Genomic DNA, 23,604 nt, shown 5'->3' with positions numbered 1-23,604 from the left:
AAACACAAGTCACATCTTGCCTCACCTATCATGTAGGGGATCATGACTGTACAAAAATGACTTAAATATGGCACTTTGCCTGTGAATTAAGTCTTAAGTCTTAGATTTAGGTTCCTTTTAGTGTTGTTGTGCGTTGACAGCAAAAAACATGTTTAAACTTAGAAAGCATGTTGAAAGAATCCAGAAGTTTCCTTGTCCTTGACAGAGTGTCTGGTGTTATAGCGGAAGCGTAATCTATGAGGCAATGGAGTTGAGTCCACTTGACCAACATGCCTTGCATGAGAAATTGTAAGCCCTTGGCTACTATGATGGCCTCAAGCATGAGAGCCGAAACCATAAGTGCCTTGCACAGTCTGCATTGGTAATGATGCATCATAATGTGATGTCACCACGCATAAAAGGGGAACAAATTTCTAATCGTAACCGTTCCCCAAACTGGTGTGCCAATGGCCTTGATACCAAATCAATAGGCAGTAGCATGGCACGCATGAGAAGCCTTGCTTCATGTGAAATTGTCAAAGCACTTTGATTAACACAACCAAAAATATTTTCCAAATGAAATGTGTAAACATGGAAAAATAAACAAAACTAAATATGGTATAACCTGGTCATCCTGATGTAACCAGTTGTCTTGAGATGTCAAGGAAAAGCGTCAAATGTAGCTCATATCTGTTTCGCGAGAGAGAATTTTTGTTTGTCACATATACACCTTCTTGGCATGTAATGAAATAACCTGCAAGCATATCGCCATATCCTTCCCAAGTTTGTATGCTCATAGCATATGTCAAATGTGGGAAGTCTCAATGCAAGATGCATAAATTGAAGCCTTGCTTCACATAAGTACTTATGGAGTTCCTGAAAGCTCATAGCTATTGGATATTCATGCTAACAGATGTATGTCATAACAAAACAAAGTCGACCTTGTCGATCATTCACAAAAAATAGACCTTGTCTACTTGTAGATCTCGTTAAGTACTCCTGTCGTCGAATCTTGCCGCTGATTTCAAGAAACAGTGACAATTAGTTGGCCATGCTGATCATGTGTGCCACTGTCGGTTGCCCTAGTCATGGGAAAAAGAGTGTTGTCTGTCCTCCAACAAGTCGGCCATGCCGAACAATTTTGTACCGTTCATCAAGTCGAGGTACAAGCCGTGCTGATCTTCATGAGGTCCGAGTAGTCTTGCGTGGCCCTTGGCCTCACATTACTCCATTTAACCTCCGATAAATGTGGGTTGTCAAGGTTTTGTGTATCCAAGCCATGCTTGATATGGATTTGCAATTAATCATTGAACTTTTGCCAATAATATATGCAACAAAATTTTAATGCTGAAGAAAACTGTCACAAGCCTTGCTTGTGCTTGGAGTGCCTAGGGCACCCTTAGGGTGCCCACCATGTGTAATGCTGCAAAAAAATGCATGGTGATGGTGGGTCTGCAGCGCAGAGGAGGAGAAGATGAGGGCGTCGCCTGCAGACCGTGAGGGTGTAAGCCCCTGTGATGAAAAACGTTCCCCATCCCAGTGCGAGCTTGTTGAGCCTCTCTGCCAGCGCTTTTGTGGAGGTCGACCCCGATTCACTATTCCTTGCAAGCGGGAATCTCGCAACCATCCCGCGACCATCTCCTTCGGCCCTGTAGGGGAAGTTGCACACGCGGGGTGTCTCGGCCGCGACCTTCTGCTTAGATGTCGTGCACGCCATGGCTTGCATGAGCATGCATGTCCTGCTCCTCAAAACGAGGGAGCGAGAGAGAGGAAGAAGATTCTCGAGAGAAGGAGGCCATGGCTCATCCTGAGATCAAGAGAGAAACCGAGAGTTCTTCCCCTTCCATGGATGCTCTCCTCCATGCTTTGATACCAGTGAAAGGCATATGGAACTGGAACATGCTCATCACCACCCAGCCATGTCCTATATAGACCCTTGGCCTGCTAAATATAGGGACCCCCTTGACTGCATGTCCGTCCTGGCCCTTAGCCGTGCCTGGTCCTACCCTTGGCATGATAGTGCCGAGTTTGAATTAGTTTTTGACCATGAGAGTATCAAATGGTTTACTACTCAAGCAGACTTGAAGGGCCGTAAAGCTATATGGGCAAAAATCTTTCAAGATTATGATTGTAAGCTACGATATTGCAAGGGGCGATATAATGTAGTAGCGGATGCACTAAGCCAGATGCCTCAGATTAATTCACTTACTTTCACGGAACTAAAGAGTGGATTTTTGGAGTCATTACGTGGAAAGTGTACACAAGATCAATCATATGCTAAAGTGTGGAGTGCAGTTTTAAAAAGGGATCCCTCACACTCACATGTCTCTGAACAGCCAGATCAACATGTCTCTCCACGCGCAAATAGAAACTCCAATACATAGAGCTCCACCCCTACTCAGGAAGAGCTTAAGCGATGGAATAATTTTTCCATTGATGATGGCTACTTACTCCACAAAGGTAGAGTATGTGTGCCAAAGATTATTTGAGTGTCACCATAGTCCAAGTGCTGGTCATCCAGGTATTCGTTAGATGTATGCCTTAGTACGACGACAATTTTATTGGCCGGGCTTACATCATGATGTTCAAGAGTACGTACTAAACTGCCAACAATGCCAAGTTAATAAGGCAAAGCGCCTCAAGGTAGATGGCCTTTTAGATAATTTAGATATTCCACAAGGTAAGTGGGAATCTCTATGGATTTTGTAGCAGAAGTACCTACTACAATCGTGGCCATGATGCCATTTGGGTAAATGTAGACCGTCTCACAAAGGTGGGTAGACTATGGTTAAGACACCGGAATTAGCACGTCTATTTGTAGAGCATATATATGAAGTCTACGGTCTTCCAGCTAGTATCATTAGTGATAAGAGATTGAAAGTTCGATAATCACTTCTGGAGAGCTATGTTCCAAAAGTTGGAAACTAAACTTAATCTAAGTACGTCTAATCATCCAAAAACGGATGGTCAAACAGAAAGAGTTAAGCAAGTGCTAGAGGATATGCTACGAGCGTACGTTAGCAAGAAGCAAACCAATTGGGAAGACTACTTACCTATATTGGAATTTGCTTATAATAGTTCAAAGCAGGTGGCTACAGGGTTTAGTCCATTTATGCTTTTATATGGATTTCAACCTAGATCACTCGTTACGATGGGGTTGGCTAAAGAGAAGATACAACAAGTGAAGGATTTTCTCCAAGACCATTTTGACATGCTTCGAGTTGCTCGACAGAATGTTAAGCAAGCTCAAGATTGATACAAGAAGTACGCAGATTGTTGACCGCTGGGTCAACAACACAACATAACTCAAGTTTCGTACCAAAGTCTTATCTTTTGCGAGTTATGAAATGCTGCGGATTATGGCTATAAACATCATTTGTAATGAGTAGTTATTCTAGTTTCAGAAGCCGGGTGCAATGGCACTTCCAGATTGTAAATACAAAGCCATTTGACCCTTTCAACCCCATTTTTGGTTAAACCTAAGGTAGCCTTAGTATATAAGGTACCTAGGTCATTTTGTAAAAGGACTTTTTATCATAATCAAAATTTTAGCGCTGGCGTCTATTGTGTGTGAGAGAGAAAGAGAGTGAGCGTGAGCTTTATCCTCTCGCTACGCTCGGCTCGCTCAACACATTGGAGATCCGACTGCACCATTGCTGTAGGCTCGAGGAGAGCTACGCGACAACACCAAGCATTCCACACGAGACGAAGAGCACACACCGACGCATCTACGAGCTATTTGTGGCCGTAAGTGTATCAAATGGTGTATGTTTTCTGCGTGCTAGTAGTCTATAGAATCATGGCGACATAAGATACACATATGTACTCATAAATTTCAGTTTTGGGCACTTTCAAAATTCTGCTCTGTCATCCTATGCGTTTTCCACAGATGGGTTTTGAGTGAGGGTTTTGAGTGTAGAAGCTTAGGGATAGGTGTATCCTAGTGAGGGGCTGGTGTTCCTTAAGTTTCGTACGAATCTGGCATGATTAGGTGAGTTACCTTCCGTATGTGTGTATGTGGCTAGGTGGTGTAGTTGAGGGCAGTGAGGTTCTTGATTGTGGTATAGTTGGCCTTCCAGAGTGTTGTATGTGTAGGATGGTCTCAGCCTGACAAGCTAAAGAGATTTCCTCCGTGTGCCTATTGTGTTATATGTGTCCTCGATTGACATTATGTTGATCTAGGTAGTGTTTGCATGCACTTCATGGGTGTGTGAGTCGCTCCCGTCCAACATTGGCGTCGCTGCCGGGGACACAAGGACCTAAGTAGGTTTCCTACTAACACTCGTGTGATGGTTGCTTGATTTAGTTTCGGCTAAAGAAAACGTTTTTCTTAAGTGGATCCGGAAGAGGATATTCCGTGATCAAGTGGATAGCCAGGAAGCGTGTGTCTTGCCGAGGGTCTGCGACTAGATAGGTTTAGTTAGGATATGTGGATTAGAGTAGTTGTTGGTGGTCGAGTGATTTGTGAGGTGATAAAAGCGTTTACTAGTCCGTGTGTGACAGTGAAGCGTTTTTCTACTCATACATGCAAAACCCCATATGATTTGTAGGAGTAGCTTTAGGTAAGTGATCCGATTCTGATCTAGAGCTATTCAGCACTGAATTATTTGCTAAAGTGCTTGATTGCATTTGAAATCACGAAAAAGTGTGCTTTTGAGGGTAAAAATGCATTAAACAAGCTTTTGTGGATATTTTTGTATGACTGACTGATGCTGTGCATATAAAAGAGCATTTGCAAGGGTTCTATGAAGAAAACCTGCAATTCTGTAAACATAGACATCCTACGCGTAGGATGTATCAAGGGGGTTATGGAGACCAAATTTGAAAATTTTGACTGCACCAGTGGGTTCAGAGGGTAGGTTTTACCCTTGTAACATATTGACTTGGGTGTTTTTCCCTATTTTTGTTGACCAAAAACCAAAAGGCGGAGTCAGAAAACGTAAAATTTCAGCAAAGTCTTAATTGAGTGATTTTTGCATGTTGTTGCAGTTGTGAAGCATACTTGCACTTGCTGAGAGCATAAGGAAGCATCACAGACACTTCAGTCTCAAAAAATCAGTAGTAGACATCCTACGCGTAGGATGTCTACAGGGTGATCTGGTGGAAATTTTGAAAATCTGAGGTTACCAGTGTGTTTAGAAGGTAGGTTTTACACTATTTTCACCTGGAAAGGGGAACTTGACCATATCTTGACAGGATAAGGCCAGATAGACTGAAATGCCAGACATCCTACCCAAATTGTGCCCAAGGCATAATTTTTGAGACCAAACCATAGGGTGACTTCATGTGCATGTTGTACATAATGTTTTGAGTGCATGTGATAAATTTCATCTCATTTGGGTCAGTGAAAGGGAAGATTGAACAGACTTTAGCATTTTTGACTGAAAAAGGCAAGAACAGCTAAAATTTGGGACTTTTGACATCCAAACCAAAATCTAAGCATACCACTGGGTTACTGACATCAAGGGGAAGTTGTGGGATAAGGCTGGGGTCAAACAGGCCAAAAAGAAATCCTACGCATAGGATGTCTTCACCATGATTTAGCACTCCAAATCAACCTCTGAGCATACCACAGTGATCAGCACCTTAAGGAGAGTCTGTGGTTCAAATTTGGGGCAATTCTGAGCAGTTAGACATCCTACACGTAGGATGTCTAAGGCATAATTTAAAGGCCAAACTCAAACTGTGGACATAGCAGGGTGTTGTATAGCCTTAGGCAAGCCTCCTTGTCAAATTTGGTCCAATTTGGAGTTGATTTGACTTAGGAATTCATCAGAATAGACATCAGGCTTTTGGAACAGATTCTTGATCATTTGACCAACCTATAGGTGTTAGAATCAAAAATAAAAATAGCTGTGCGTTAAGCACATCAAGGGGAAGCTACAGTGCAAGTTTGAGCTGAAACAGAGAAAAAAGACATCCTATGTGTAGGATGTCTCCAGGGTCATAAAGTGGTCAAAATTCTACTTTGGCCATATAGGGAGGTTCTAAGTGTCACAAGGATTCCAGAACTTTTTTCAAAAGTGAATTTGGACCTTGTTTGGCCTATTTACCAAGCAAGACAAGAATTGTCAGACATCCTACTCTTGGAGTGCACTAGAAGCTCTTGCAGCCTAAATCTTGACCTATTGGCATCCAAATTCAATTTTGAGTATACCATTGGGTTGCTGAGCACTAGGAGAATCTTGGGATCAAGTTTGGACAAAATCTGAGCAGTTAGACATCCTACGCGTAGGATGTCTCTAGCTTGATTTAGGACTCCAAATCAACCTATGAGCACACCAATGTGATCAACACATCAAGGAGAAGCTGGGGTGAAAATTTCAAGTCATTCTGAGCAAAAAGACATCCTACGCGTAGGATGTCTCAAGGCCATTTTTAGGTCCAAATGAAATTCTGAGCATACGATTGTGTTGCTGGACTCAAGGGGAGTCTCTAGACCAAATTTTGTTAAATTCTGAGCATATAGACATCCTACGCGTGATTAGAGCAGAGTGATTAGAGCAGAGGAAGTTTCAGATTTTGCGACATAGTTTGTGGGATTTGGATTGACTGTAGAAGATGATGCAGCTACATGGTTCGATTCGGTGGAAAAATGGGATTTTGAGACCCTAGATGAGCTGTTTGAGGAGTTATTGAGGAATTCTCGCCAAAAGGCGTTGCTCACAACACGGTCTCGCAAATCCATAGATTCACACAGAAAGAGAATGAATCAGTACACAAAGCATCATTACGGCTCAAGAGATATGTTAAGCTTTGTCCGAGAGCGGAATTACCTACGCAAGCACGACTGATGCTGATCTTTATCTAGGGAATGAGACATGCGGGCCTTCAGAAGGATCTGCATATGATAAGGAGGATGACGCTAAACGAGTTGATCAAAGAAGCTCTTTATCTAGTGGATAACTATGAGGCATACAAAGAAAAGGACTTAAAGAGTCAAGGATATGACACATCCTCTCAGCACAGTGTTTCATAGATAAGTGAGTCCATTGCCAAGCCAACGCCACCTATTGATCAAGAAAAGCTTATGGACGACTTGGTCAAGAGATTGATTCCTCTTCTAAGGTCTGATTCGGGAGAGCCGAAGTGGTGTGAAATTGAGAGAAAATGGACGAACCATACGGGGGAAGAGTGCTATTATAGCATGGAAAATGCTAGGGAGAGGTATGTACAACCTGTTCTAGAAGCACCTACTCCACCTAGATACATTACGGGGAATGCACCAGGATCAGTAGGAGTTTTAAGGCCACAGCGGGTCTTAGGACAACAAACTCCGTTGCCAGGTGCTAGAATGCAGGTAGACATGAGATACATGCCAATGATGGAAGCATCAAATAAACCAATGCCAGTACCAGCTACAATGTGGTATAGCAACCAAAGTGAGTACTACCCTTCGGAGCAACAAAATGTTAGAGAAACACGTGGAGTGGTGAGGCCGGTACAACCTCCACCTCCTGGGTTTCAGTCGAAAGAAAGAAGGTATGAAATGGACGAAAGGACATTGCGATTCATTGCAAATAGAGGCTTATCTAGGTCAAAGCTTGCTTATAGCCAAGAAGAAATGCAAAAAAACCTCCTCAACTAGAGATAGATTGTCACAAAAGTCGTGACAACCACTTGGTCAAACAATGTCCTCATACGGAGATCACTGAAGTAAATGCCTATTGTCTTGAGTGTGGCATCACTCACTTGAGCCCCGATTGCCCGAAAAAACCAAACCAAATCAGGAAAATCACGACAAATGTATCAGGGATTGTTCAGCTACCTAGTAGATCAGAAAATGAAAATGTAGTACTAGTTCAAGTGGTTACGAGAGCACAAGCTCAAAAGAAAGCTGATGAGAATCCAGAGACAAAGAACACGGAAAGTGACATGAGTCCAAAGACAGATGATGGACCAAAGACAGACGCACCTAGTCAGAAAACCAAGAGCAAACGAAATAGTTGGAAAGCTAGAAAGACTAGGATGAAAGCACGTAGGGAACGAGAGCAAAAATCCCTAGCTGAGAAGGTTACCGAAGCTAAGGAGAAGATAAAACAACATGAGGAAAAGGAGGCACCTTCTCTTACACAGATGGTTAAACCTCTAGAAGAACCATCCACGGATGAGAAACCGAGAAGTGCTAGTTCAGGAGGATCTGTGTTGGTAGAGAAGGTTAATGAGACATTAGATGCCCTCTTGAAAGCCTATGATTTGAGGCTCAAAAACAACCAAACCCAAGAACATAGGTGGATGACATATCCCTATGCGGAACTAGAAAAGCAAAGGTTTGAAATGTGCAAGAAAATGATTCAAATAGCCCAAGCTTTACTAGAACCACCAGTTGCAAAACCTGAGGATGTGATCCGTGTCATGCCTACACAAGTAATCCCACCAAACCAGGAATTAAAAGAGCCAGATTCTAGTCATGAGCACAGACCAAACCCTCAAAGACCCAACATTAAAACCAAGGATAGTATTGAATACCACGGATAACTCTTCCAAGGGATTTCACCAAGCTATACCTGAGGATTGTAAAGAGATAGATGATCTTGACGAATTGTGGAAACAAGTTAGAGAGGCCAATGAAGCCGATGACCTAAGAAGACGAGTAGACAAGACTGGTGATGAACGAGGAGTGTTTCTACCACCAATAGAGGAATTTGAGACTGGATCTCAAATGAATCTAGACGTGCGATCATATTGGGGCGACAAAGGATCTGTAAAATCTATGGATAGTCAACCCCATTCGCTAAGAACACTACCGTCCTACATGGGAGAGTACGAGACCAAGTCAGTACCATTACATTGCTTAGAATAGGAAGCCTCGCCAACAAATGCCAATAAGCAAATTGCTTATACCCACATCTTGCACAACATAAATCTTTTGCATTGACTGTGTATGCATAATAGGGCTACATTACAAGGCCTGCATAGGCACAACTTTTAATTGCCCAAGCACAACACATACTCTTTGCGATACCGTGTCTCGTAAAGGATGACTCCAAATAGGAAGGGGGGAGGCATTCTGAATGCGGACCTAACATTATGACTATTAGAGGGCAATGTTTTGTGAGATGCATTGAATTTTTGCATTTTATTGTGATAAATTTTTGACGAAATTTAGAGTATATGCCCTCATAGTAGTGTTACAGAGGAGTATGGGGACAAAATCCATATATGAGCCCCTAGGGACATGTGTATAGTGTACATAGCATTTAGATTTCTATTTGAATGGATTTTCTTTTGTTGAGTTGTTTTAAGATTTTCTTTGTTTATTATTAAGAAAAAAATAAAAAAATCCATAATCCATATGAAGAAAAGACCGACGAGAGGCCTGAGCACTACAAAGAGAGGAAGGTACAGGGAAACGATGAAACTTCACGAAGTATGTCTCAACAGCCACTACAACAGCCGAAGAACTTGTCACAAAGCCGTGTCATCAGCAACCGACAAGTCATAAAAGTCCGAGTCGAGTAGCTACGCCACAAAATGAGTGAGGTGTTAGTCCCAAAGCTTCAAGTAATATTCTCTATGGTCTAAGCGTCTTAGCTATTCTGTGTACTGCTCAAACTGGAAGAGTTGAGCATATTTACGTTGTGTCGCTCATGCTGGTATAGGTGAGCAAAAGAGTCGAAGTCTAAGTACTTAAGTCTGGTGAAGTGAAGGAGAAGGTCCAAAAGACACTCACGTATTGAGCACAGTGAGATACGAGTGGAGAAACTTCTACATCGAAAACCCTTCTTGAAAAGGTGGAAGCTATTGAGACATCTTTTGATGTCACATGTGCTACATTTATTCCTCGAAACACCCATCATCTCCTTCTTTCACATTGCATGCTTTTGTTGAAAAATTTCTCATATGCATATAGAGTGTCCCATAATTGGCACTTGCATTAGGCACTCTTTCTGTGTTTCACCCAAGCACTCACCTTTCATGAACATGTACTTCACGTTCAACTGCTCAACTCCAATAAGAGCGTATACCAAAGGCATTTTTTTTCCCACCGGGTTTTTTCCCTTTGGTCATCCAGGTTTTATACCCTACTCTAAAGACACCTATCACCATCCTCTTGTACATATTCCTTCTACATCAACAATAAGGAAATGCTACTCAAATCAATTGACAAATGAATTGGAGCACCAATTTCAGATCATAGCATACTTCTCCTCAATGGTGAGTCGAAGAATGGCCTACAATGACAAAGTTGCAGACAACACTAACAACATGATAACTCAAGAACAAAGAAGTCCTCAATGATAAAGAGCAGACATGAGGGTAATCAGAGGATCTCAAAAGATGAATGGTTATGATGATAGATGTCCGCTCTAATGGATCATAGTTCTTGTTGTGGTTCGACAAGGTTACAAGCAGTGCAACAGATGAAGCCAAAACGACAGCAAAGACCACATCGCCATCGACAATCACGTCATGTCGGGGACGACATGAACGCGGAAGGGGGGAATGTTGACCGCTGGGTCAACAATACAACATAACTTAAGTTTCGTACCAAAGTCTTATCTTTTGCGAGTTATGAAATGCTGCGGATTATGGCTATAAACATCATTTGTAATGAGTAGTTATTCTAGTTTCAGAAGCCGGGGTGCAATGGCACTTCCAGATTGTAAATACAAAGCCATTAGACCCTTTCAACCCCATTTTTGGTTAAACCTAAGGTAGCCTTAGTATATAAGGTACCTAGGTCATTTTGTAAAAGGACTTTTTATCATAATCAAAATTTTAGCACTGCCGTCTACTGTGCGTGAGAGAGAAAGAGAGTGAGCGTGAGCTTTATCCTCTCGCTAAGCCCGGCTCGCTCAACACATTGGAGATCCGACTGCACCATTGTTGTAGGCTCGAGGAGAGCTACGTGACAACGCCAAGCATTTCACGCGAGACAAAGCGCACACACCGACGCATCGACGAGCTGTTTGTGGCCGTAAGTGTATCAAACGATGTCTGTTTTTTGCGTGCTAGTAGTCTATAGAATCGTGGTGACATAAGCTACGCATAGGTAGTCATAAATTTCAGTTTCGGACACTTTCAAAATTCTGCTCTGTCATCCTATGCGTTTTCCGCAGATGGGTTTTGAGTGTAGAAGCTTAGGGACAGGTGTATCCTAGTGAGGGGCTGGTGTTCCTTAAGTTTCGTACGAATCTGGCATGATTAGGTGAGTTACCTTCCGTATGTGTGTATGTGGCTAGGTGGTGTAGTTGAGGGCAGTGAGGTTCTTGATTGTGGTATAGTTGGCCTTCCAGAGTGTTGTATGTGTAGGATGGTCTCAGCCTGACAAGCTAAAGAGATTTCCTCCGTGTGCCTATTGTGTTATATGTGTCCTCGATTGACATTATGTTGATCTAGGTAGTGTTTGCATGCACTTCATGGGTGTGTGAGTCGCTCCCGTCCAACACAGATGAGCATCATCATCTTGCTACTTTCGAAGAAGAAGACAAGGTTTTCCTCAAAGTTTCAGAGCATTCAGAAGTCTGCAGACGGGAAAGTCAAGTGGCCTATAAGTTAGCTCTCCTAGAGCACTCACGAGTTCATCATGTTTTTCATGTTAGCCGTTTACGAAAACAGCTAGGACAGAATGATAACGTCATTGACACAGGTGTGTTAGTTGACCCTATCGAACCGCCAAGCATTCCTCATGAGCCCGAAAAGATTTTGGATTCTCATGAGCTTTGCACCACACATCATGTCAGACGACAAGTGTTGGTAAAATGGCTAGATAGACCTGAAGAAGGTTCTACATGGGAGAATGTCTCCGCACTTAAGAAATGTTTTCCTACATTCGTTTTCCAGGACGAAAACAATTCTCCAAGGGGGGGGTTCAAACCTTCATGCAAGCGTTAAGCGGGCCTTCCTACGCGCGCAGCCAACAGCGCCAACAAGAGCCTTTGGAGCCTCGGTGCCGTCAAGTTGCCGATCAAGTTTGCCTTGGTCGCTCGACTTAATCGTGTGCTGCGGACGGCGTAGATGGGGCAACCGCGGTCGGCTGTTGCTGTCTGTCCATGTACTACGTACAAGAAAGCGTGCCTGTCTTCTTTTGCTGCACAACAGAGACGTCGCTGCCTGTGGAACGTGGGAGAGAAGTAGTTCGTCGCATGCACATGCAAACCGCTTTTCGCCTCCTCCCAAAAATAACTCGGATACCAATGAAAGGGTGGTGGTAATGCGTGTGCTAGTCTCCACCCAACCGTGCTATCTTATAGCCTTCCCCTAGCGTACACATTGTTCGGCCGTGCCGGTGGGCTTGCCCATACGACCCATGTCCTTAGAAGAGGGTACTGCAGTCAATGAGATAGGGGTAGTGAGGCCGCCTATCAGCAACCACACAAGACTAACAGATGCTGCTACCATGCTAACCTGTCTTGCCGATGGTGAGGAGCATGTAGCTCTGGTAGAGACGAAGGGGAGAGAGACTCTCCAAGCTCCTGCAAGCTATCCAGAGCTGATGGTGGTGACAAAGAAACCATTGTAGGAGATATGGATGGTGTAGATGGTAAAGAGAGTGAGTGTGCATGGGGAATAATGGTAGAAGAAGCGAGTGTGGTGGTTAGAAGTGTGGTGGCTGTGAAAGTGGTGTGAGAAGGGGAAAGTAGGTGTGTGGTGGAGGTGGAAAGTGTGGTGCTAGAAGAAGATAGAGTGCAGTGCCAAGCTGCAGGTGGGGAAGCTGGGGATGAGTAAGATGGTGAAGGTGGCTGTGGGGTAAGAGATGGCATACTTGAGGTGGAAGTCAAGATTGGAATCGTAGTCGTAGATGAAGAAACCATTGGCTCCAAGGATGTCGTCAAGGTGAGCACCGTGAAGGTAGCCAAGGTGCGCTCTATCGTAGTTGCTCAGTGAAGCAAAGTGCTATATCGCTCAACTAAGCGATGAAGATCCTCCTATAATGAAGACACACGAGTGTCCTAAGCAATGATAGTATAAGCCTGACAATTCACCATCCTAAGAAGATCAAGGTTCTCCTTCCCCAATTGCTATATCTCTAAAGTATGACAATAGTAGATCTACTGCAACTGAGAGTGTAGAGACAACAGGGTGCGTGCATGCTCCCGAATCTGCATGGTGATGGCGTGAGAGCCCGAGAGCACCCGACCCTGCTCAAGGTGGGAAGACATGCTAGTAGACCGAGAGGCCAAGGTGGAGAATGCAACTGTGAATGGTAACAAAGAAGGAGGTGTTTGAAATGGTGTGTCTTGAGCCAGCTGTGTAGGGAGTGTAGGGTGACAATTTGTAGTGGTGAAGATGGGTGCCAGTGATCATGGAGTGCGTGAAAAATAACGAGAGATGCCATGTGCAGAGGTAGTCGGCATAGTGTTGCAAAGTGGTGCCGACGAAGGAGCTGGCAAGGTGTGGTGACAGAGGTCAATGTGCATGGGTGATGGAGAGGCGTGAGCGGAGGAAGATGGATGTGCGGTGTGCGTGGTGGATGGTGCAAGTGTGTTGAAAGGTCAACCTTTCAACAACGCTTCCACAAAGATTCCTCAAAGATTCCTCAAAGATTCTCTAAAGATTCTAAATAAAGATGCTGATGAAGTGATGAAGACGAAGATGGATGCTGCAATGTGAAGATACAAGCTCATGGACATCATCGAATATCCTGTTATTATTAATTTGAGCCATTACGGCTACTTTTGTAATGTTTACGGGAACTTCATATTTTAAGTCGGCAATTGTATTTTGGTCAAAGATGCTTGTTGGATGAGCAAAGCCAGCTCACAGTGTTGTAACTAAGCTCTATAGAAGCCTAGGAACAAATCAGGTCATTTTGGTGGGACATTAGGTTTTCTAAGGCTTAGTATATAAGCCAAAACCTAAAGCTTTGTAAGGGGACTTCTAATAATCTGATCTACTGTCTGTGAGTGAGCGTACTGTGTACGAGAGAGAGTGAGAGCTTCTTCTTGACGCTACACACATAACGGTTGTCGGAATCAAGTGTGGAGAAGTGCAGTGTGTTGCCCCCGACGAGAGCTACGCGCCGATACCTACATTGCACGCGTACGGTCCGGTTTTGCGAGCTCCATCTACGAGGTTCATCTGGTGATTCGGTGGGCATACGTTGTCTGTTTCTGCATTTTAGCATATCCACGTGTTCGCATTGAGTAGGGCTACACATTAGGCACTTTAGTTTTCGGAAACGACGACCTGCAAATTTTGGCCAGACATCCTACGTGATTTTGCATCGGGTGTTTTGGGTTGAGATTTTGGTTCATGGACCTTAGGGAGAGCGACCTATTGGTGTTAGTAGGGTCTCCTTCAAGTTCTGTGGCATTTCCAGACTGTTTGATGGGGGTTAGGCTCATGTAAGCGTTGTAAGAAATCTCTTCTTAAGCACTCTTGAAGGCTGTAGCTTAGACATTGGGTAGAAACCTCTGTAGGAATTAGTCAGGAGTCGGTCGAGTGTAGATTGACACCCTATGCTTGCTTCCACGCGATTGCGGGTCGAGCTTCGTTCTCATTTGACATTATATGTTAGGTGAGTTCTCGCTATGCTGACGTCCGTCGCGGCGTATCCGTCTAACATTCGCGCCGCTGCCGGGGACGAGGGCCCTAAGTAGGTGACCGAGACTAGTCCTTTAGGATAGAGGTCCCTCTGGATTGCCAGAGTACTAGTTTACATTTAGATAGGATCAGAGGGTGGTGGACTCTCTAGGTCTTAGGAGGAGTCTAGGGAGCGTGTGTCTAGCCTAGATCTTCCGTCTTAGGTAGTATTAGGTAGTAGTTGGTTGTGGTGTAGAGAGTAGGAGTTGGAGTGGTAGATGTGGTGGTAGGTTGACTTGAGAGTCCGTGTGAGGCTAGGACGCAACCAAGACATCAAAATCACCATCTCACATTGATGAGTAGGAGTAGGGTAAGTAGGATATCTTGATTGCTGATCTAGAGTACTTTATGCATGTCTTATTTGCTGTTAGGCTCATCAGATAAGTGGAAAACACTAAGTAGGAAAGACGGTAATTTGTGTTGGAAGCTGATTTGAAGTCCAAAAGTTTCTATGATTATTGCTGAGAGCTCTACAGAGCATAGGGAGTACTACTGCCAGAAAAAATTTGCATTTCATGACAGTAGACATCCTACGCGTAGGATGTATCTAGGGCACTTTTGGCAGGGAATTTGGGAAAACTGAGGTTACCAGTGGGTTCAGAGGGTAGGTTTTACCCTAGTAACATATTGACTTGAGTGTTTTTCCCTATTTTTGTTGACCAAAAGCCAAAAGGCGGAGTCAGAAAACATAAAATTGTAGAAAAGGCTTAAATTGACTGATTTTTGCATGTTTTTGCAATTGTGAAGCATACTTGCACTTGCTGAGAGCATAAGGAAGCATCAGGGACACTCCAGTCTGAAAAAATCAGCAATAGACATCCTACCCGTAGGATGTCTACAGGGTGATCTGGGCACTTTTTTGAAAATCTGAGGTTACCAGTGTGTTTAGAAGGTAGGTTCTACCCTATTTTCACATAGAAAGTGGAAATTTGGCCAAATTTCCATAGATTAAAGCCAAAAGACGAGAATTGCCAGACATCCTACCCAAATTGTGTCCAAGGCCTAATTTTGAGACCAAACCATAGGATGACTCCATAGTCATGTCTAAATGTTGTATTGAGTGCATGTGATAAATTTCATCTCATTTGGGTCAGTGAAAGGAAGATTCAACAGACTTTAGCATTTTTGACTGAAAAAGGCAAGAATAGCTAGTTTAGGGGTCTTTTGACATCCAAACTCAAATCTAAGCATACCAGTGGGTTGCTAAAGACTAGGGGAATCTTTGGTCCAAGTTTGGGTTCATTCTGAGCAAAAAGACATCCTACGCGTAGGATGTCTCCTGCATGATTTTGAGACCAAAATTCACCTGTGACCATACCATGCTGTCATATAGCCTTAGATAAGCCTCCTAGGCAAATTTGGTCCAATTTGGAGTTGATTTGACTTAGGAATTCATCAGAACAGACATCAAGCTTCTGGAGCAGAGTCTTGATCATTTGACCAACCTATAGGTGTCAGAATCAAAAAGTAAAAGTAGCTGTGAGTTTAGCACATCAAGGGGAAGTTACAGTGCAAGTTTGAGCTGAAACAGAGCAAAAAGACATCCTACGCGTAGGATGTCTCCAGGGTCATAAAGTGGTCAAAATTCTACTGTAGCCATATAGGGAGGTTCTAAGTGTCTCAAGGAATCCATAAATTTTTTTAAAAAGTGAATTTGGACGTTGTTTGGCCTATTTACCAAGCAAAGACAAGAATTGTTAGACATCCTACTCTTAGAGTGCACTAGAAGCTTATGCAGCCCAAATCTTGACCTATTGGCATCCAAATTTGATTTTGAGCATACCATTGGGTTGCTGAGCACTAGGAGAATCTTGGGACCAAGTTTGGACAAAATCTGAGCAGTTAGACATCCTACGCGTAGGATGTCTCTAGCTTGATTTAGGACTCCAAACCAACTTATGAGCACACCACTGTGATCAGCACATCAAGGAGAAGCTGGGGTGAAAATTTCAAGTCATTCTGAGCAAAAAGAGATCCTATGCGTAGGATGTCTCAAGGCCATTTTTAGGTCCAAATGAAATTCTGATCATACCATTGTGTTGCTGGACTTAAGGGGAGTCTCTGGAACAAATTTTGTTAAATTCTGAGCATATAGACATCCTACGCGTAGGATGTCTCCAGGCCAGTTTTAGGGTCCAACTGTAATTTTGACCATACAAGAGTGTTCACAGTGTCACAGAGATCCCAAATCTTCTTTCAAAATTGAATTTGGACTCATTTTGACCATTCTAAACTGCAATTCACTATTTTGGTCATAACTTTCACAAACGGTATCGGATTGGAAAAGTTTTTATATCAAAACGTAGCTTGAGAGCAACACTACAGATCTTAGAGCGACACTAAATATCACCTCAACCATTTAGTTCAACTTTGGAAAAAACGTCGTTTAAGGCCTCAAAATGCATCCAAAAGTCAGGGGTGTCTAAAACCGACAGTTCGAAAGAATTGTGAGAAAACGATCATGGTTTTTGAAGACTGCTAAGTTAGCAGATTGAAATTATCTTTTGGGAAAACCATTGGTCACCTGCGGAAAGGTGTAAAAGTTAACTACGGCCTAGTGTACGTCCATACACAAATCTGGTAGCAGTAAGACCATACACAAGGACTCTTGATTTTGCAACAACAGTCGCAAGTTTTAGAGAACTTTAACACAAGATTTTTGCTAGCAAATCACTACGACTTGTGCATAACTCTCTTGTGCTAGCTTAAGTTTAGTTCATCTAAAAGCGAACTTGAAAGTCACTTCCGAGCTCAAGGAACAAGTGTGGCCGTCAAAGGTACATCAAGAATTTTTACATTCATTGTGAAAAAGTTTGCCAGCTAAATAGAATTTTGCAGATTGTGTGCTAAAGTGAACACAGGTTAGCTCGACTCAAGAATCGCTACAAAGGGAGCAGTCGTTGCAGTATAGTGGTAAGTTGCAAAACTTATCACAGTGCTTCCACTAGATCGAGGCCTGCTAAAAAGCTCTAGGAAAAGCAAGCAGCCAGACAAGACAGTATCAACCCTGGCAAGCAAGGGAGCAACGAAGTTCAAGCAAAGCCCAGTTCAAAAAACTCAAAGATTAAGGCATCCACAAAAGCTGAAGGACCTCAAGCGAAAAAGATCGACACAAGGGGGCTAATAATTTTTACTAGCATTGAGGCAAGCAATTAGAGCTATCACTGAACAGGTACAACAAGGGAGTCAAGACGAAAGCAATGGCGTCTCAAAGGAATCAGACCAGTCAGGAAGAAGCTTCAAGTACATCCACAGAAATTACAAGAGAGCAAATTTGGATCTATCTGATTGGATACTACAAAGGATTGCCATGCTATGAGGATGACAATCGGAATTTGTACATCAAGACAAAGAAAGATACAGAGGAAACTCAGACATCTCAATATGTGGAAGTTGAAACAGCGAAGAATGTACTACACCCACATCCAGATTTCATGGAAGACTGTCTGGATCAATTTACATGAGGCAGGGAAAATGCATCGATAATGAGATAGAAATGTTGTACAAGGATCAACTTACAGAACTCTACGCATATCCTCCAAGTATTTTTCTGTACAAAGCACAAGATGGAAAACGGAAAATTGGTACCCTCTATGGAGATGAAGACGGTCGATACTACAAGGCTGTCACAAGTTAGGAAGTTTCTGTAGAAAACAATCATTACTTTACAGCAGAAGCGTTTGGCTCAAGAGGAGAAGACTACGTGTCTAAAGGTGGTAATGTATACCATCTCGTCATGGGTTTACCTCTAACTACGCACCTGGAAGAATTGACACCTACAGCTGTCAATGTAGAAACCACATGACACACCACATGACACACAACAAGGCACAACACAAGGCACAACATGGAAAGACATGGTACAGGTCTCATGCACCGCACCAGCACAAGACAAAGCTCAAACACACCAAATTGCACAAACAGGGAATATGTCGGAAGTACCCGCTATGAAGATAGCACAACTTCAAAAAGAACTAGCTTGATCTCAAGAGCTACTTAACAAAGCACAAGAAGTCATATCATCATGCATTAAACAGATGCCAACATCAGATATGGAACCCTCTCAGATGGGGGGAGTTCAAACTCAACAAAGAGGCCCTATCTCTTCAAGAGTGGGATTAAGAAATCCAGCTTTACAAGAAGCAGTGTCCTTTTCAGGAGCCCAAGTGGAATTTCAAGAAGCATTGGAAGATGCTGAGCTAGAGGAGAGACCACTGGAAATTCACAATGCCCAATGTAAAAGGTCAGGTCAAGATGTCATTGTGGTCGACAAATACGATAGGCACTATGAAATAGCCAATGTGAAAAATATGGATGAGTTTAGCAATTGTGGGCAACCTGTAAGTCACATACTTGGACCCCGTCCAAAAGCACCATCAAGGGAAACGGAAAACAAAGATTCGGTTCGATCTTCACCCTCGGTGCAGAACTCGCCAAAATCAACTCGAAAACATAGCCTAAGGCTATGCATAAGCCCCACGTCAAAGACCATATACTGGAAGAATTAGCATTACAACTGCTAGAAAGCATGGATAGTGATTTGATCTTGTATGCAAGCAATAATGGAAGCTATTTTCAGCTTCTCAAGGACAAGATGATGAAGGATAAAGAGACGAAGCCAATGGATACACCTAACTCAGTCGTAATCTACAGGTTCATGCATGAAAAGAAGAGGTCATATCTGTATCTAGATACCACAGGAAAACATTACCAGCAGTATTATGGAGAGCTGCCTCGTCCAAAGGGTGCACATGTTGAGATAACAACATATTGCGACCAATGTGCCATTGGTCATTTGGTGAAGGACTGCCCAACAAAGCTCTACATGGAAAAGAAGAAGCAACAAGACAAAAGCAAAGTTCAGACAGTGACAACAAGGGAACGGAAGAAAGAATCCCCAATAAGATCTCCGAAAAAGAAGCAGATCTTGTCGCAGAGCACAAAAGATAGGCTCAAGACACAGTTGCTTGAGGTCAAGGGTGTCAACGACATTATCATAGAGAATCAGGCTTTCAAAAAAGATCAATTGAATCAGCTAATTCAAGATCGTTTAAGGAACCTCAGTGAGGACAAGTCACAGCATCCACAAGGTGATGAAGATGAAGCTCGCAGTTCAAGGCTCGAGAGCAAAAGAAGCCAAGATTTTGACGATAGTGAGCCAACACAAGAAGAGGTGGCAGAGGTAACAAAAAATCTTAGTGCCATGTCACAAGTGGAAGACATGCAAATAGAATCAATGGATGAAGCTGAAAGTCTACCAAATAAATTCTCTACTATGGACTCTTCATTGGTGATTGAACAAATCAAAGAGTATGAGAAGCTAAAAGAAGATGTAACTGAAGACATAAAATGCACAGAAGAAAGGGAAATGACCGACTCCAAAATTGACTACCAAGGACAAGCAATGCAGGATATGAATGAATATTTTCAAGAAGAGACTCTACAAAAACCCATGGAACAATGGAAACCAAAGGCCACGGCGATCGTTGCATCAAAAGAAGAGAGTCAACCTCAACATCCTGCTACACAAGCTTCAAAACATTTCCAAGAAGAAAAGTCACCATTGAATGGCCTTCAAGTGCTAGAAGAAGTAAATAGTGACAAAGAGCTTCTGAAATCAAGAATCAAGGCGTCACAGTCAGAAACTAGCAATGAACGCCAACAAGTAGCTACAACAGAAGATAGAAAGCACTTGGGACATGCTACAACCAATCAAATGACAAAGAAGTTCAACATACAAGAGGATGACAAAGCCTTCAAGGCACAAAAGTCTAAGAAAAGTACCGAAAGCAACGAGGACATCAGTTACTTGGCAGCGAACAAGAAGATTAAATTCTCGTTGGATGTGCATGAGAAACTGAAATTCAACTTTGCAGCAGAGATAGATTGCACTACCATGACTAATGTCATGTCTTATGGGCTGTGGTTACTTCTAGATAAGCCAGAACTGTATGAAATTCAGGTACATGTTCCTATATCACATGGAATAGCTATCACAAGAAGCTACCCTTAAACTACGGTCAAAGGTTGTAATCAAAGACAAATTCCTAGTGGTGGATTCCTCCAAAATGAGTACACATTTGATTTTGTCCAAGCACTGGGCAAAAACATTGGCAGAAGAACCTGAATTTTCAAGAATGGTCATCATGACTAGCTCTCAAGAAATCCAGCCTACTACTGCTCCAAGATTATCTGCTGCTGACAAAGGCAAAGCAAAAATGAGCCCACAAATGTCCTACCAACAGAAGCAGTCCCTTAAATCAGAGTCTTCAATCCAACCCAGAAAAGTTCAAGACAACGCTTCTACATCAACTGACCACATGCTTCCACATGAAAGGCAGACTCCAAAGAAAACCTTTCAACCGAAATACCCTACACTGCGCGATCATCGTCGACAAAAATATTCAAAGGTCTACATCAAAGCTGAAGAAATCAAGGTCAAGGACCCAATATGGGTAAATGATCCTAGCCAATTGAAGAAAGGGAAACACATGGGATGGATAGCCTCCCACTACAGCTTAGCAGAGGAAGGCTATTATGAGGGTCAAAAGAAACTTTGGTTACCAAAACCACAGACCGCGGCTTATGTGGTGGATAAAGGTTTCAAAAATCGTCCCCAAAAGCAACAAAGCTCATATTTATATCGCCAAAGGAGACCAACCAACAAGGCTCGCCAAAGGGATGCAGGGAATTTCAAATCCAACTGGCCTTCATACCAACATAGGACTTCATCGATAAATAATCCCAAAAATGGCACCCTTGTACATCTCAATACGACATCAAAAACATCATGGGAAGTTCCATCTACAATTCTTCAAGCACAAGGTTACTATCAAGGAAATCGGAGAATTTGGCTACCAAAGATGCTAGGTAAACATTCTTCAATCAAACGACTTCAGCTTGAAAATAATCACAATTTCACGGAAGGCAAAATCAAGGACAATGTCACAGTCAAGGAAAAGGATATCTGCAAAGACACGCTAATCACACTATGCAGATACGAATGGGTGCCAAAGGAACAACACATAACGAAGAAGATTGAAGTCATCTCTAGCTCTCAAGAAATGTCAAGACATGATAGACAAGGAGTTACGGAGAATGGAGCGAGCCAATCTTCTCAACCAAGGGACCAACAATAACAAAAAGAAATTTTGACAACCAAGGTCACCCAGGTATGACAAAAGAAACCAATATTGCCAGTATGGTCCTTTACAAATCCTCTCTTTGGGAGTTTTGAATTTCAAAACCTATTCTTCGTCGAAAGCTCCCAAGAGTAAGTCAAGTCGCCATTAAAATTATGGCCTAAGAGTCAAGAGTCGGGCAGCTGAGCCACTAAATGAGCAAGCGTCAGACACAAGCTTCATGTCTTAATAACTTTTGTGGTCTATGAGTCTCGATATTTAGATTATAGCTCAAGATGGAAGAGTTGAGCATATTGTAAAATTGAGTCGCTCATGCTGGATAGGTGAGCATAAGAGTCAAAGGCTATTATTTTAAATGGTGGAGTGGCGGAGTAGTCCAGAAAACACTCACGCACATGAACACAGTGAGGAGAGTAAAAAAACATCGTCGATAAATACCCTTCTTGTGAGTAACGGTAGCTCTTGAAGTCAAATATATTTTTGCTTCTCTAGCTACGTTCATTCCTGGAAGCACCCATTCAAACTCTTCTCGCACCGCATATTGTTTCCCATGCATCTATCTGTGCAAGCATATATAATGTCCCATCATTGGACATTTGCATTTGACACGATTTGTGTTCCACCCATGCACTTACACAACAAAATGACGATGACGAAGCGATAACAGGTTTCATAAGCATTTGCTCAACAACAATGACTCTGACTTCAAGCTACTAACAATAGTAGCCATACGGCCATAAGTACTTTAACTCAACAAAACTCGGTTACATCAAACATAAGTACATATAGCCTCACATTTAATGGTGACTAAAGGCATTTTTTTCCCACTGGGTTTTTCCCTTTAGTCCTATCCAGGTATCCAAGACCTTCATTTTGTAATATACGCCACATTTTATTTTTCTTATAAAAACACAGAAAAGTAGACCAACGACATCCCCAAACAAATACATGCTCATAAGCTAGAAAATCAAAGGGGAGCAGCCCAAAAACAATTAAAAAAGGCTTCAAGTTTACAGGTACAATTGCAGGAGAACACCCAAAGAACAAGCAATACAGAGCTGCCAAGAATAAAACTTGTCGCAGCAACAAAACTCACTCAACCTATTCACGATACAACAACCAATCGGAGGGGGAGAGCTATGGCTCCAAATACACTACATGTACAAGAAAAAGGTACCTCTACAATATACAAAGCATCTGGTAGAAGCAACTGCAACAACAAAAGCTTCAACCAACACCAAAACATGAAGCACTCGTCAAGGCCACTGTAGACATAGGGTCTTGTCAGGGACGACAAGACTTCGGAGGGGGAGAGTGTTGAAAGGTCAACCTTTCAACAACGCTTCCATAAAGATTCCTCAAAGATTCCCTAAGGTTCCAAATAAAGATGCTGATGAAGTGATGAAGACGAAGATGGATGCTCCAATGTGAAGATACAAGCTCATGGACATCATCGAATATCCCGTTATTATTAATTTGAGCCATTACGGCTACTTTTGTAATGTTTACGGGAACTTCATATTTTAAGTCGGTAATTGTATTTTGGCCAGAGATGCTTGTTGGATGAGCAAAGCCAGCTCACAGTGTTGTAACTAAGCTCTATAGAAGCCTGTTGCCCCCGACGAGAGCTACGTGCCAATACCTACATTGCGCGTGTACGGTCCGGTTTTGCGAGCTCCATCTACGAGCTTCATCTGGTGATTCGGTGAGCATACGTTGTCCGTTTCTGCATTTCAACATATCCACGCATTCGCATTGAGTAGAGCTACACATTAGGCACTTTAGTTTTTGGAAATGACGACCTGCAAATTTCGGCCAGACATCCTACGCGATTTTGCACCGGGTGTTTTGGGTTGAGATTTTGGTTCATGGACCTTAGGGAGAGAGACCTATTGGTGTTAGTAGGGTCTCCTTCAAGCTCTGTGGCATTTTGAGACTGTTTGATTGTCAGGCC

The sequence above is a fragment of the Adiantum capillus-veneris genome, chromosome 20, assembly GCF_014529385.1.
Source record: "Adiantum capillus-veneris isolate H3 chromosome 20, ASM1452938v2, whole genome shotgun sequence".
In the NCBI taxonomy this organism is placed as follows: Eukaryota; Viridiplantae; Streptophyta; class Polypodiopsida; order Polypodiales; family Pteridaceae; genus Adiantum; species Adiantum capillus-veneris.
The sequence above is the reverse complement of the archived record's forward strand: the minus strand, read 5'-3'. Positions refer to the sequence as shown.